Below are 17,067 nucleotides of genomic sequence, written 5' to 3'. Positions count from 1 at the left end.
AACTCAGGATTCATCTACTTCAGGGAATTAATGTAGTTCGACACCACTTTAACTACCATGACAATTTATTATATTATTACTACTAATAATAATATAATGAATAAAACTTTATTTGTATTCTGCCCCATCTCCTCAAGAGACAGGGCTGAGCCTCTGTATCTCTCCTGAGAGGCCTTTTAGGACTAAAGGGCGGGGCTAGAGGCAGGGATGGGGCTCTTCCCAAGAGTGCGAGACAGGGCTGAGCCTCTATATCTCTCCTAAGAAACCTTTTAGGACTAAAGGGCGGGGCTAGGGGTGGTGGCGGGGCCTCTTGCCAAGAGCCTGAGACAGGGCTGAGCCTCTATACCTCTCCTGAGAAGCCTTTTAGGACTAAAGGGTGGGGCTAGGGGTGGGGGCGGGGCCTCCTTCCAAGAGCCTGAGACAGGGCTGAGCCTCTATACCTCTCCTGAGAAGCCTTTTAGGACTAAAGGGTGGGGCTAGGGGTGGGGGCGGGGCCTCCTTCCAAGAGCCTGAGACAGGGCTGAGCCTCTATATCTCTCCTGAGAGGCCTTTTAGGACTAAAGGGCGGGGCTAGGGGTGGGGGCGGGGCCTCCTTCCAAGAGCCTGAGACAGGGCTGAGCCTCTATATCTCTCCTGAGAGGCCTTTTAGGACTAAAGGGCGGGGCTAGGGGTGGGGGCGGGGCCTCCTTCCAAGAGCCTGAGACAGGGCTGAGCCTCTATATCTCTTCTGAGAGGCCTTTTAGGACTAAAGGGCGGGGCTAGGGGTGGGGGCGGGGCCTCCTTCCTAGAGCCTGAGATAGGGCTGAGCCTCTATATCTCTTCTGAGAGGCCTTTTAGGACTAAAGGGCGGGGCTAGGGGTGGGGGCGGGGCCTCCTTCCTAGAGCCTGAGATAGGGCTGAGCCTCTATATTTCTCCTGAGAGGCCTTTTAGGACTAAAGGGTGGGGCTAGGGGTGGGGGCGGGGCCTCCTTCCAATAGCCTGAGACAGGGCTGAGCCTCTATATCTCTCCTGAGAGGCCTTTTAGGACTAAAGGGCGGGGCTGGGGGTGGGGGCGGGGCCTCTTCCCAGGAGCCTGAGATAAGGATATAGAGGTTGAGCCCCGTCAGGCACTTGGGAAGAGGCCCCGCCCCCTCCTCTAGCCCCACCTCCTGTGTCCTGGCAGGTGCCACAGGACAGGGATAGAAGCTCAGCCCTATTTCAGAGCTCGTAACTCCGCCCATCCCAGTCCTGGCCCCGCCCACCTCCCCTCGCAGCCCTGCATCTTGGACTAGGAGAGAAGCTTATGACCAACCTAAGTTAAGGTGGAAATACATGACAAAGCAAGACTTTGGCCTTCTCACAGTTATATACAATTATGCAAATATGATCAAGTGTGAAAGCGTGGGCGGAAAGAAGCTCAACATCCAGCTCTGGAAGGATAGTCTGCTCGGCACGCTCCCGCAGGTCCTGTCCCTTGTCCAACCATTGAAAGAAACCCCTTCCATATGCTCTGCTGCCTTTATTATTCCTACATTGCATCAGGGGGAAAATATTCGCACTAAACCACAGGGATTAAAGACTGAAGCCGTAGAGATCTCAGATCGCATCCATCATATCCATCTGTTTCCAATTCCAGCCCTTCACACCTGCTTTTATTTATTATTCCTTGCCTAGACAAGATAGAGCTAAAAAAATTGAATCTTAAAAAAAATATTAAGAAAAGTGTAGGATTTGAGGCTATGAATAAAACCTATTCATAGCCTTCTTTCGAAAATGGCATTAAAAATGATGGACACAATTTGGCCCTTGAGAACTGGACAGCGGACCCATTGAAATAGAGCAACTTTCATGGTATTCATACATCGCCATGGGCAGTTTTTCCTAAAAGTTATATGCCTTTTAGTAGTGTTTTCTCTCGTTGTAATGATGTTGCAATCTGCCTCGAGCCACAGAGTGAAGCGGGTGATAAAAGTATGTTATTGTTATTATTATTATTACAGTATTATTATTATTATTATTATTATTATTATTATTATTGACACAACGACATTATATGACACAGCACACAAGGTAGATATGCTGGATTTCGTATCACAAAATCACAAGTCCAACACTTCCCAGGTGTCTAGGACTGTGTGATGTATTTTCGGATGTTGCGCGCAGATCCCTGTCGGGTGGATCGTAATTTTCTCAATGCCTATTGTTTCCAAATGCCAGCTGAGATCTTTTGGCACGGCACCCAGTGTGCCCATCACCACTGGGACCACCTGCACTGGTTTCTGCCAGAGTCTTTGAAGTTCAATCTTGAGGTCCTGAGAGCGGCTGAGTTTTTCCTGTTGTTTTTCGTCAATGCGACTGTCACCTGGGATGTTGACATCAATGATCCAAACCTTTTTCTTTTCCACAACTGTGATGTCTGGTGTGTTGTGTTCCAGAACTTTGTCAGTCTGGATTCGGAAGTCCCACAGTATCTTTGCGTGCTCATTTTCCAGGTGGTACTTGAGGCATAAGTTCCAATGAATCATTTGGGCCACATAGTTGTGCCTCTGTTTGTAGTCTGTCTGTGCGATTTTCTTACAGCAGCTGAGGAGATTATCAATGGTTTTGTCGGCTTCCTTGCACAGTCTTTATTAGTATTATTATTTTATTATGTCATAGCAAACAAGATAGATATGCTGGATTTCGTAAAATAAAATAAAATAATAATAATAATGCAGACTGTGTAAGGAAGCTGACGAAACCATTGACCATCTCCTCAGCTGCTGTAACAAAATCGCACAGACAGACTGCAAACAGAGGTACAACTATGTGGCCCAAATGATTCATTGGAACTTATGCCTCAAGTACCACCTGGAAAATGAACACGCAAAGATACTGTGGGACTTCTGAATCCAGACTATTATTATTATTATTATATGACTAAAGGCTTTGAAAAGTTGTTTCAATTGTCAAATCAGTGTTCTAGTTAGGATTTCTGGGGAAGATTTAGCAGGGAATGACATTGCTGGTATTATGGCAGGGGCCAAAAAACACCACAACATGACTTAACACACTTTGTTTGAATGAAGGTGATGCCATACGGGTATAATATGCTCATGCCATATTTATGCCAACTATAGATTACCGTTTTGCTTTCTAGAGCTGAACCCACAACCGCTGAGGATACAATAGGTGTATATGCACCCCCAAATGTATACTTTTGCACTAGCATCGAGTATCTATTCAGCTGTGAATTTTTTTAAAAAATTGGCTCCATCTGTATTGGCTTAACAACTGATTAAATGACTAATCAAGGAAGTCTTAATTAAAACATATTTTTTTCCTGCGGAAGAAGCGAACGTGGGGAAGGGCGAAAGGGAACGAGGAGGAAGCCACTCATTAATGCCTCGCAATGAGTATCAGATTCCATTTGGGCAATTTGCTAACAGTCATAAAATTAGTGATTATGCACAAGGTCATTTTTTTTTAAGACTTGCATATATAATCAAATTTTGGTGTTCCAAGTGGCAGCCTTCTGTCTTAGGCCAAGGAGGTGATTAAAAGTTGCTGAGAAGAATTAAATCGAATATATTTTTTTCTATTGTTGTCAAGAGCCAGGCTAGAACTGTGGATAGTAGTATCTGGATTTTGAAAAGTTGGATGTTTGCGTTCAAAGTTCAGGCAACAGAAGGTCAGGCTTTTAGTATTTATTATTATTATACAGTGTTTCCCTGAAAGTAAGACAGTGTCATATTAATTTTTGCTCCCAAAGATGCGCTAGGTCTTATTTTCAGGGGATGTCTTATTTTTCCATTTATTGTTGAACAAAAATTTTAACATTTATTATATACTGTACAGTAGTTGTCATCACAAACCAGCATAACCAGACAAACTGTGAATCCTATCAAGTATTTCTTGTTACTACCATTATTTCCATGTACTGTACATTTACCAATCCTGCATGCCCTAGTGTTCTGCTTGGCGGACATGTTTCCAAACAAAAACTTTGCTAGGTCTTACTTTTGGGGGAGGCCTTATATTTAGTAATTCAGGAAAACCTCTACTAGGTCTTATTTTCAGAGGATGTCTTATTTTCGGGGAAACAGGGTAGCACTACCACAACGTGGAAGTGACTAGCTTGACCTTGAAAGATGGGGATGGGGTGGCGATGGCCGACAGGGAACTCTGGCTCGGAAGGGACTGATCGAACAAACAACAACACACAACCTGCTGAATCGCAATGCCAACATGGCCAAAGAGGTTCTCTCACAAATCAAGCAACAACAAGCCAGGGATGAGCTTGCAGCACTGCCTATTGGAAGAAGTCAGCAACGCCATCAGCCAACAAAAAAATAACAAAGCCAGCGGACCTGATGGGATCCTTGCTGAAATCTTTAAAGAGGGTGGGCCTGAGCTGACACAACAACTACACCAGCTCATTGAAAAAGTGTGGGTGACCGAAAAAATCCCAGCAGACTTCAAATCCCTTTTCAAATCCATCTTTATTGCTATGATGCTTCATCTTGTCGATAGGAAGCTTCCCACCAGAGTGGAAATCATCTATCCGCCAAGACACTATAACTAGGAAGGCCAACGAGTGATTGCCGATGATGATTTGGTTCTGAATCATATCACACAATTGCATGGGACACAGTCTCTTTCTCTTCCCGAATCAGATGGATGAGCTCTGTGACCTTGTGTGTATGTGCAAGTGCGTATGTGCCTATGTCACAAGGGAGAGATTGTACATGGCAACAAGAAATACAGTGAGATGACGCTGGCTTTTATTGGCTCCACATTTTGTTGCTCAGATGCGCGGCAATCTTTGCTATGGAAAAACAACAAATGCCCTCAGCTGCTACAGCTGAGTCCAATTTACGTACAACCCTCTCTGAAAGTAAAAATTGGATTTTCTTTTCCTGAAAGATGTGGGGGAAGGTATATCTTGGGAATTAGCCATGCCAATTTTCCATTAGTCGGTGATTTGGGTCTAGAATATGCATGCATTTCGAATGGTGCATGTGCCTAGGAAGAAAGTGTTGTGCTAAAAGAAAACTAAGTTGTTATTATATGGTTGGACTATGCATATTTCAGACACTATTTCCTTCCCTAACCCACTGGGAAAGGATCTTATCTAGATGATCAACTAAGCCGTGTCCCAAATACATTTTACCATTAATACTTTACCGCAAAGTCTTTTGTACTCTGTTTATCTGTGTTTAACCTTGACCCTATATAGCACCATGAGCCTTGTTTTTTTTTTTTTAAAAGGAGGTCATCCAATAGATTCCACCTTGTTCCCATAGGTTCCTCATCCAGTTTTGTACATTTTAGTTTAACACATGGAGCTGATTTTGGAACTGAGATTAAAGCCATCTCCAGCTCTTTGCGCAGCGGAAGCGTGCTGGGCCCATAACCAATTATCAGAGTATTTGCAGCACAAAAGTAGTTGGATGGAAGCAGTGGAACGCAGAACGAAGAGATACTCAGAGACGTCGGTAAAACTATTTACAATGTTTTGCTGTATACAACAATAATCAACACAGACAGACTTGCAGACGACAGACGAACACAGGACTGCTCTGTTCTCCAACAAAACTTGACTCGAACTCCAGGCAGACAGAACTCAACTGAACTGATGCAATCGTTATGCACAAACACTTGTGTCTGGATACTCCTTAGTTCCAGCCATGCATCAAGGTCATCATAGCTTCTTGGCAATTAACTCTTTCCACATTATGATACAATCTGGATGATGCAATCAGTTGCTATACAAGCATGGCACAAATTGCATTTAAAAACTATCAATACATAAATCCCACATTAACACAGTATAGGTGAGAAAATGTCTAAGTTGCTAAGGTGAACTATTCCACATACACATATAACCATTTTTCACTTTTATTATGTGAATGTGGCGGAAAAATATTGAGAGTGGATATCCAAGTCAATATAACTCATACTTTTGTAAATCGTTTTACCCCATACCTTCAAAATGTTGCTAGTTAGGATTCTGGATGCACGTATTCTTCTTCTTCCCATCCCATCTGTTCCGAAAACAGACTGACATTTTAAAAACGGAGAGGAAGAACATAATGTTGCAGCGATCCATATGGAGCCCGGGCTCCGTCTATACCATAGGCACCATTGCGCACAAAAGCAGAACAGTGTGATTTTCGAAACATTTGCCTACAAACATAGCTGCCTTTGACCTGCTTAGAAACACTGCAAATCCCCAAATATTATATCCAACGGAGTAAGAAATGAAGCCCAAAGAGCTGCTCGAAAGTCTTCTCCGAGCCAACCTTGGGGTTGATTTCATCTGTCCCTGAAGATTTGAACTGATTTAGGTGCATTCCTGGCTATCTCCTTATCCATTTTGGTTTATAATCCGGATCTCCTGCCAAAATGATGCATGGAAGCTCAGTTTGAAAGAAGATATTGAGCAGTTCTGCCTTTTACGTGTCCAGCCAGTGTTGCTTCGGTCGTCCCTTTGGTCTCAGACACTTCTAAATCAAGAGCAATCTTGCAAATGGACTTGTCTCCACTTCAGAGAATATGATCTTATCATTCTCGTAGTTTGTCCACAATTGGAGCAATGCCAGAGCGTTGCTGGTTGTCATCATTGTGGATGCGGTCAAGGCGTGTGACGCCAGTTGTAAATCATATCATCCTCATGTCCATAACACCTAGGCAGCCAACTTATATTGCATATATTGCAGCAGGCCTTACGACAGTTCGGTAGATTTTTGATTTCATCAAAATCTTGCCACCTGAAGTTACCGTTGATCCGAAATACTTGAAGGTGTTGACTTTTGGGAGGTCCTGGATGGTACGAGTCTCCATGCTTGGACCTGATGTTCATGTTCTTCCTTGTCCTCAGAATCATCGATCTGAGATACTTGAAGGTGTTGACTTTTGGGAGGTCCACCCTATGTGCCTGGATGGTACGAGTCTCCATGCTTGGACCTGATGTTCAAGTTCTTCCTTGTCCTCAGAACCGTTGATCTGAGATACTTGAAGGTATTGACTTTTGGTAGATCCACCTCATCCACCTGGATGGTATGATTCTCCTTCTCGTTGGTCGTCAGGTACCCCATCTTTTTGTCATTGAAGCGAAGATCAAATTGTGCCAACCGGTCACACCATGCTTGCACTTGACGTTCAAGTTCTTCCTTGTCCTCAGAACCATCGATCTGATATACTTGAAGGTGTTGACTTTTGGGAGATCCACCTCATCTGCCTGGATGGTACCAGTCTCCTCCTTGTTGGTCGTCAGATACTCCATCTTTGTGACGTTGAGACGAAGACCAAATTGTGTCAACTGGTCACACCATGGATGTTCAAGTTCTTCCTTGTCCTCAGATTCATTGATCCAAGATACTTGGTGTTGACTTTTGCGAGATCCACCTCATCTGCCTGGATGGTACCAGTCTCCTCCTCGTTGGTCATCAGGCCGTTGAGATGAAGACCGAACTATGCCAACCAGTCACACCATGCTTGCACTTGACGTTCCAGTTCTGCCTTGTCCTCAGAACCATTGATCTGAGATACTTGAAGGTGTTGACTTTTGGGAGATCCACCTCATCTGCCTGGATGGTACTAGTCTCCTCGTTGGTCATCAGATCGTTGAGATGAAGACCGAACTGCGCCAACCAGTCACACCATGCTTTCACCTGACGTTCAAGTTCTTCCTTGTCCTCAGAATCCAAGATACTTGAAGGTGTTGACATTTGGTAGATCCACCTCATCTGCCTGGTTGGTATGAGTCTCCTCCTCGTTGGTTGTCAGGTACTCCATCTTTATGATGTTGAGGCGAAGACTGAATTGTGCCAACTGGTCACATCATGCTTGTATGTGATGTTCAAGTTCTTGTCTTTAGAAGAAAACGGGCAATTGTGCTATGATGGAAAGGCTCAAGATCGCATTCAAAGAAAGACTTCTTCTGGGCCCATGACCATGGTCTCAGCCTCAGGAGACATGGTGCTACTTACTTACATTACGGCATCTGCGGTAACTACTTCTTAGTAGGGTTTTCTTCCACGTGGTGTGAAATTCCAGGTTTATGGGCACTTTCTTGCACATTCTGATCCCCGAATATGCCGGCGGTTAATGCATTGCAGAGGGACAATAAGGGGGGCTCGGTTGTTTCTAGGGCAACAAAACATCCCTTTTCTCTGCTTCCCAATCCGTATGCGTTTTTATATTCGAAGGATCCCTGCCCCTTTGAAAATTCCCCAAGCATTTTGCAGCCAATAAATGGGACAAATAAATTCCTTTCTTGAACATAGTTTATGACGCCAGAATGTGGATGATGTTTACCTAGCACCTTGGTAACTGCTTTCACAGTCAGACCCTTAATTCCCCTCCCCACATACACACCAGTTATTATTACTGTTGTTAAATACAGGGATACACTATGGTTTCACCTCCATAAATAATGTTTGTCCAACCTATTTTAGGGTGGGGAATAAAAACCTAAAGTATCTAAGTGTTACAGCTGGCACCAAAAAAGGATGAAGTTGGACTTATGCATCTGGGTTTACCATTGCATTGTATGAGTCTACACCGGTTTGAAACTACATTATATGGTGGTGTAGACAGTGACAGATCACAAAGTCACCATAACTAACACTTGTTAGGAATGTGCACAAGGAGGCATCGGTAAGCCACTTTTGAATGCCTTTTCCCATGAAGACCCTATTACAAGACCATTCAAGAAGAAGTAAGATAAAGTAGCAGAAAAGTATCCCAGATTTGTTTGTTTGTTGTGTCAAAAGCAAATTGAGGGTATATTATAATGTATTTAAAAACGCAAACAAAGTTAAAAACTTGCATGGCCGGGATCACATGGTTGTTGTATGTTTTCCGGGCTGTATGGCCATGTTCTAGAAGTATTCTCTTTAGATGTGGGCAAAACGTCAGGAGAGAATACTTCTAGAACATAGCCATACAGCCCGGAAAACATACAACAACCCTTACAAACTTGCCATTATTCTAGATTTCCTTTGATCAGAAGCTGGAGTGCCTCTGGTGTCACTGTGAGAAGGTCCTCCATTGTGCATGTGGTTGCATTGTGGGTCTGTGGTTTGCTCTTTACACTTGCATGTCGTAGACTCTGCTTTATAGCACCATTTCTTAAGGTTAGCTCTGCTTCTCATGTTTGTTCTGGCCTTCCCAGTTGCCCAGTCTTCTGTGTTCCCTGGGGAGAATTTCTCCTGTGGTATCAGCCACTGATTGAGGTTCCGGATTTTAGCCTGCCACTTTTGGACTCTTGCTTGCTGAGATGTTCCTGTGAGTATCTCTGTAGATCTTAGGAAGCTGTTTCTTTTCTTTTTTTAAAATATATTTTTATTGAAGTTTTACCTTATAAGATAGAGTGAATTAACATCAAAAGAGTGAGAACATTTGAGTGTATAGAAAGTAGGAAAACTGCGATTAAAAAGCCTCTTCTGAGGCTCTTGTTGGGACACAGAGGGCGGAGCTAGGGAAGGGGGCGGGGTCTCCTTCCAAGAGCCTGAGACAGGGCTGAGCCTCTATATTTCTCCTGAGAGGCCTTTTAGGACTAAAGGGTGGGACTAGGGGTGGGCATGGCCTCTTCCCAAGAGCGCGAGACAGGGCTGAGCCTCTATATCTCTCCTGAGAAGCCTTTTAGGACTAAAGGGCGGGACTAGGGTGGGGGCGGGGCCTCTTCCCAAGAGCGTGAGACAGGGCTGAGCCTCTATATTTCTCCTGAGAGGCCTTTAGGACTAAAGGGTGGGACTAGGGGTGGGCGTGGCCTCTTCCCAAGAGCGCGAGACAGGGCTGAGCCTCTATATTTCTCCTGAGAGGCCTTTTAGGACTAAAGGGTGGGACTAGGGGTGGGCGTGGCCTCTTCCCAAGAGCGTGAGACAGGGCTGAGCCTCTATATTTCTCCTGAGAGGCCTTTTAGGACTAAAGGGTGGGACTAGGGGTGGGCGTGGCCTCTTCCCAAGAGCGCGAGACAGGGCTGAGCCTCTATATTTCTCCTGAGAGGCCTTTTAGGACTAAAGGGTGGGACTAGGGGTGGGCGTGGCCTCTTCCCAAGAGCGCGAGACAGGGCTGAGCCTCTATATTTCTCCTGAGAGGCCTTTTAGGACTAAACGGTGGGACTAGGGGTGGGCGTGGCCTCTTCCCAAGAGCGTGAGACAGGGCTGAGCCTCTATATTTCTCCTGAGAGGCCTTTTAGGACTAAAGGGTGGGACTAGGGGTGGGCGTGGCCTCTTCCCAAGAGCGTGAGACAGGGCTGAGCCTCTATATTTCTCCTGAGAGGCCTTTTAGGACTAAAGGGTGGGACTAGGGGTGGGCGTGGCCTCTTCCCAAGAGCGCGAGACAGGGCTGAGCCTCTATATCTCTCCTGAGAAGCCTTTTAGGACTAAAGGGCGGGACTAGGGTGGGGGCGGGGCCTCTTCCCAAGAGCGTGAGACAGGGCTGAGCCTCTATATCTCTCCTGAGAAGCCTTTTAGGACTAAAGGGCGGGACTAGGGGTGGGGGCGGGGCCTCTTCCCAAGAGTGTGAGACAGGGCTGAGCCTCTATACGTCTCCTGAGAGGCCTTTTAGGACTAAAGGGTGGGGCTAGGGTGGGGGCAGGGCCTCTTCCCAAGAGCGTGAGACAGGGCTGAGCCTCTATATCTCTACTGAGAGGCCTTTTAGGACTAAAGGGTGGGGCTAGGGGTGGGCGGGGCCTCTTCCCAAGAGCGTGAGACAGGGCTGAGCCTCTATACCTCTCCTGAGAAGCCTTTTAGGACTAAAGGGTGGGACTAGGGGTGGGCGGGGCCTCTTCCCAAGAGCGTGAGACAGGGCTGAGCCTCTATATTTCTCCTGAGAGGACTTTTAGGACTAAAGGGCGGGGCTAGGGCGGGGGTGGGGCCTCTTCCCAAGAGTGTGAGACAGGGCTGAGCCTCTATACGTCTCCTGAGAGGCCTTTTAGGACTAAAGGGTGGGGCTAGGGTGGGGGCAGGGCCTCTTCCCAAGAGCGTGAGACAGGGCTGAGCCTCTATATCTCTCCTGAGAGGCCTTTTAGGACTAAAGGGTGGGGCTAGGGGTGGGCGGGGCCTCTTCCCAAGAGCGTGAGACAGGGCTGAGCCTCTATACCTCTCCTGAGAAGCCTTTTAGGACTAAAGGGTGGGACTAGGGGTGGGCGGGGCCTCTTCCCAAGAGCGTGAGACAGGGCTGAGCCTCTATATTTCTCCTGAGAGGACTTTTAGGACTAAAGGGCGGGGCTAGGGCGGGGGTGGGGCCTCTTCCCAAGAGTGTGAGACAGGGCTGAGCCTCTATACGTCTCCTGAGAGGCCTTTTAGGACTAAAGGGTGGGGCTAGGGTGGGGGCGGGGCCTCTTCCCAAGAGCGTGAGACAGGGCTGAGCCTCTATATTTCTCCTGAGAGGCCTTTTAGGACTAAAGGGTGGGACTAGGGGTGGGGGCGGGGCCTCTTCCCAAGAGTGTGAGACAGGGCTGAGCCTCTATACGTCTCCTGAGAGGCCTTTTAGGACTAAAGGGTGGGACTAGGGGTGGGGGCGGGGCCTCTTCCCAAGAGTGTGAGACAGGGCTGAGCCTCTATACGTCTCCTGAGAGGCCTTTTAGGACTAAAGGGTGGGACTAGGGGTGGGGGCGGGGCCTCTTCCCAAGAGCCCTAGACAGGGCTGAGCCTCTATATTTCTCCTGAGAGGACTTTTAGGACTAAAGGGCAGGGCTAGGGTGGGGGTGGGGCCTCTTCCCAAGAGCGCAAGACAGGGCTAAGCCTCTGTATACCTCCCCTGAGGTCCAGTATAGAGGTCCAGCCCTGTCAGGCACTTGGGAAGAGGCCCCGCCCCCTCTTCTAGCCCCGCCTCCTGTGTCCTGGCAGGCGCCGCACGACAGGGATAGAAGCTCAGCCCTACCTCAGAGCTCGTTGAAAATGCCAACAAGCCAGGTAAATGGCTAGCGAGATTGATTAGAAAGAAAAAGCACAAGCAACAGGTTTTAAAAATTAAAACGCAAGATAAAGAAGTAAAAATACGGATGAGGACATAAAAGAGGAATTTACAAAATATTATTTAAAAAAACTAGAAGCTCAGCCCTACTTCAGAGCTTGTGTCTAAGGGAATCCAACCCAGTGCATTAATACCAAGCTTTCATTTATGTCTTTCAGGAGAGCATGTAATTATGAAGTGACATCACCTCCGTCTCCCACTTGCTTTCAAGGGATGCAAGAGCAAATGGAAACTCAAAAAGATCTTAGGGAAGGAAAGCAAAGGATGGAGCACAACTTAACGCCTGACTTTAAGGCAAGTATGCTGTGGAATGGATTAATCATGATGCTCATAAATTGCATTTTCGGGTCGATATGCTATGTCGAGAGTCAAAGCAAAGAAATAACACATCAAAGGTTTTCATGGCCAGAAACACAGGGTTGTTGTGTGTTTTCCGGGCTGTTCGGCGATGTTCCAGACGTATTTTCTCCTGACGTTTCAACCACATTATGGCAGGCATCCTCAGAAAAAAAAAAAATCTGTTTTTCCTCCACCACAGACATCCCAGTGTTTCTGACTGTTTCACAATTGGTCCTCTTGGATAATACTGCGTCAGGGATGTTATTCCTTCTAGGCAGTTGTTTAGAAAAAAATCAAAATCTAAATTATGAATGTTAAAAAACCAATTGTAATAAATTACTGTATACACTCGAGTATAAGCCGACCCGAATATAAGCCGGGGCACTTAATTTTACCACAAAAAAACTGGGAAAATATTGACTCCAGTATAAGCTGAGAGTGGTAAATTTCAGAAATAAAAATAAATACAGTAGAGTCTCACTTATCCAACATTCGCTTATCCAACGTTCTGGATTATCCAACGCATTTTTGTAGTCAATGTTTTCAAAACATCGTGATATTTTTGTGCTAAATTTGTAAATATAGTAATTACTACATAGCATTACTGCGTATTGAACTACGTTTTCTGCCAAATTTGTTGTATAGCATGATGTTTTGGTGCTTAATTTGTAAAATCATAACCTAATTTGATGTTTAATAGGCTTTTCCTTAATCACTCCTTATTATCCAAGATATTCGCTTATCCAAGCTTCTGCTGGCCCGTTTAGCTTGGATAAGTGAGAATCTACTGTAGTAGCAACAATAATAGAGAAAAAAATAAATGTAAGAATACCAATAATAATAGAGAAAAATAATAAATGTAAGAATACCAATAATAGTAGAGATTAATAATAGATGTAATAATACCAATAATAATAAAAATAATAAATGTAATAATACCAATAATAATAGAGAAAAATAATAAATGTACCATATATTCTCGAGTATAAACTGACCCAAATATAAGCCAACCAGGACCCTCACCCGAGTATAAGCCGAGGGGGGCTTAAAAAGAGGCCTGAAAAACTAGGCTTATACTCGAGTATATACAGTAATTTGTAGAATACTTTGGCCAGATAATCGTTGGCCGTCAAGCCAACCGGGCCAGATGGCCACCCAATGGCCAAAAACATACATTTCCAATTATGCGTATGACTCTTACTCTTGCTCGTAAAAAGAGGACTCTTGTTCATCCAGTACATTTCAAAAAATAATAATCTCCCACTGCAAGATGGCAAAGCGGAGTACTGCCAGCAGTCTTGAAAAACGTCACCACTAAAGGGGCCCCAAACAACTTCTAAACAAGCTCAAAGGGGCAAACCGAACCCTGGACCACCCTCATGGGGCCTTAAACAACTTCTAAACAGGCCCAAAGAGGCAAAACGAACCCTGGACCACCCTCATGGGGCCTTAAACAACTTCTAAACAGGCCCAAAGGGGCAAAACAAACCCTGGAACACCCTCATGGGGCCTTAAACAACTTCTAAACAGGCTCAAAGGGGCAAAACGAACCCTGGACCACCCTCATGGGGCCTTAAACAACTTCTAAACAGGCCCAAAGGGGCAAAACGAACCCTGGATCACCCTAAAGGGGCCTTAAACAACTTCTAAACAGGCTCAAAGGGGCAAAACGAACCCTGGCCCACCCTAAAGGGGCCTTAAACAACTTCTAAACAGGCTCAAAGGGGCAAAACGAACCCTGGACCACCCTCATGGGGCCTTAAACAACTTCTAAACAGGCCCAAAGGGGCAAAACGAACCCTGGATCACCCTAAAGGGGCCTTAAACAACTTCTAAACAGGCTCAAAGGGGCAAAACGAACCCTGGACCACCCTAAAGGGGCCCCAAACGACTTCTAAACAAGCTCAAAGGGGCAAAACGAACCCTGGCCCACCCTAAAGGGGCCTTAAACGACTTCTAAACAGGCCCAAAGGGGCAAACCGAACCCTGGACCACCCTAAAGGGGCCCCAAACAACTTCTAAACAGGCTCAAAGGGGCAAAACAAACCCTGGACCACCCTAATGGGGCCTTAAACAACTTCTAAACAGGCTCAAAGGGGCAAAACGAACCCTGGACCACCCTAAAGGGGCCTTAAACAACTTCTAAACAGGCTCAAAGGGGCAAAACGAACCATGGACCACCCTCATGGGGCCTTAAACAACTTCTAAACAGGCCCAAAGGGGCAAAACGAACCCTGGACCACCCTAATGGGGCCTTAAACAACTTCTAAACAGGCTCAAAGGGGCAAAACGAACCCTGGACCACCCTAAAGGGGCCTTAAACAACTTCTAAACAGGCTCAAAGGGGCAAAACGAACCCTGGAACACCCTAAAGGGGCCTTAAACAACTTCTAAACAGGCCCCAAGGGGCAAAACGAACCCTGGACCACCCTCATGGGGCCTTAAACAACTTCTAAACAGGCCCAAAGGGGCAAAACGAACCCTGGACCACCCTCATGGGGCCTTAAACAACTTCTAAACAGGCCCAAAGGGGCAAAACGAACCCTGGACCACCCTAAAGGGGCCTTAAACAACTTCTAAACAGGCTCAAAAGGGCAAAACGAACCCTGGACTACCCTAATGGGGCCTTAAACAACTTCTAAACAGGCTCAAAGGGGCAAAACGAACCCTGGACCACCCTAATGGGGCATTAAACTTCTAAACAGGCTCAAAGGGGCAAAACGAACCCTGGACCACCCTCATGGGGCCTTAAACAACTTCTAAACAGGCCCAAAGGGGCAAAACGAACCCTGGACCACCCTAATGGGGCCTTAAACAACTTCTAAACAGGCTCAAAGGGGCAAAACGAACCCTGGACCACCCTAAAGGGGCCTTAAACAACTTCTAAACAGGCTCAAAGGGGCAAAACGAACCCTGGACCACCCTAAAGGGGCCTTAAACAACTTCTAAACAGGCCCAAAGGGGCAAAACGAACCCTGGATCACCCTAAAGGGGCCTTAAACAACTTCTAAACAGGCCCAAAGGGGCAAAACGAACCCTGGATCACCCTAAAGGGGCCTTAAACAACTTCTAAACAGGCCCAAAGGGGCAAAACGAACCCTGGACCACCCTAAAGGGGCCTTAAACAACTTCAAAACAGGCCCAAAGGGGCAAAACGAACCCTGGATCACCCTAAAGGGGCCTTAAACAACTTCTAAACAGGCCCAAAGGGGCAAAACGAACCCTGGATCACCCTAAAGGGGCCTTAAACAACTTCTAAACAGGCCCAAAGGGGCAAAACGAACCCTGGATCACCCTAAAGGGGCCTTAAACAACTTCTAAACAGGCTCAAAGGGGCAAAACGAACCCTGGACCACCCTAAAGGGGCCTTAAACAACTTCTAAACAGGCTCAAAGGGGCAAAACGAACCCTGGACCACCCTCATGGGGCCTTAAACAACTTCTAAACAGGCCCAAAGGGGCAAAACGAACCCTGGACCACCCTAAAGGGGCCTTAAACAACTTCTAAACAGGCCCAAAGGGGCAAAACGAACCCTGGATCACCCTAAAGGGGCCTTAAACAACTTCTAAACAGGCTCAAAGGGGCAAAACGAACCCTGGACCACCCTAAAGGGGCCTTAAACAACTTCTAAACAGGCCCAAAGGGGCAAAACGAACCCTGGACCACCCTCATGGGGCCTTAAACAACTTCTAAACAGGCCCAAAGGGGCAAAACGAACCCTGGACCACCCTCATGGGGCCTTAAACAACTTCTAAACAGGCCCAAAGGGGCAAAAACGAACCCTGGACCACCCTAAAGGGGCCTTAAACAACTTCTAAACAGGCTCAAAGGGGCAAAACGAACCCTGGACTACCCTAATGGGGCCTTAAACAACTTCTAAACAGGCTCAAAGGGGCAAAACGAACCCTGGACCTCCCTAAAGGGGACTTAAACAACTTCTAAACAGGCTCAAAGGGGCAAAACGAACCCTGGACCACCCTAATGGGGCATTAAACTTCTAAACAGGCTCAAAGGGGCAAAACGAACCCTGGACCACCCTAATGGGGCCTTAAACAACTTCTAAACAGGCCCAAAGGGGCAAAACGAACCCTGGACCACCCTAATGGGGCCTTAAACAACTTCTAAACAGGCTCAAAGGGGCAAAACGAACCCTGGACCACCCTAAAGGGGCCTTAAACAACTTCTAAACAGGCTCAAAGGGGCAAAACGAACCCTGGACCACCCTAAAGGGGCCTTAAACAACTTCTAAACAGGCCCCAAGGGGCAAAACGAACCCTGGACCACCCTAAAGGGGCCTTAAACAACTTCTAAACAGGCCCAAAGGGGCAAAACGAACCCTGGATCACCCTAAAGGGGCCTTAAACAACTTCTAAACAGGCCCAAAGGGGCAAAACGAACCCTGGATCACCCTAAAGGGGCCTTAAACAACTTCTAAACAGGCCCAAAGGGGCAAAACGAACCCTGGACCACCCTAAAGGGGCCTTAAACAACTTCAAAACAGGCCCAAAGGGGCAAAACGAACCCTGGATCACCCTAAAGGGGCCTTAAACAACTTCTAAACAGGCCCAAAGGGGCAAAACGAACCCTGGATCACCCTAAAGGGGCCTTAAACAACTTCTAAACAGGCCCAAAGGGGCAAAACGAACCCTGGATCACCCTAAAGGGGCCTTAAACAACTTCTAAACAGGCTCAAAGGGGCAAAACGAACCCTGGACCACCCTAAAGGGGCCTTAAACAACTTCTAAACAGGCCCAAAGGGGCAAAACGAACCCTGGACCACC

The 17,067-nt window shown here is 46.5% G+C and overlaps 1 long non-coding RNA gene across 1 annotated transcript in view; it reads left to right on the top strand.

Moving 5' to 3' along the window:
• The window catches only part of LOC134294496 (uncharacterized), a 43,014-nt gene extending 29,893 nt beyond the window's left edge, over positions 1–13,121 (top strand). Inside the window, exon 3 of the long non-coding RNA XR_010001380.1 lies at positions 12,106–13,121. This is a non-coding gene — a long non-coding RNA (uncharacterized LOC134294496). The remainder of the gene's footprint in view (positions 1–12,105) is intronic.
• The last annotated feature ends 3,946 nt before the right edge of the window (positions 13,122–17,067 follow it).

This window comes from Anolis carolinensis, unplaced genomic scaffold, assembly GCF_035594765.1.
Source record: "Anolis carolinensis isolate JA03-04 unplaced genomic scaffold, rAnoCar3.1.pri scaffold_15, whole genome shotgun sequence".
In the NCBI taxonomy this organism is placed as follows: Eukaryota; Metazoa; Chordata; class Lepidosauria; order Squamata; family Dactyloidae; genus Anolis; species Anolis carolinensis.
Note: the sequence above shows the minus strand (reverse complement) of the source record. Positions and strands in the feature narration are given on the sequence as shown.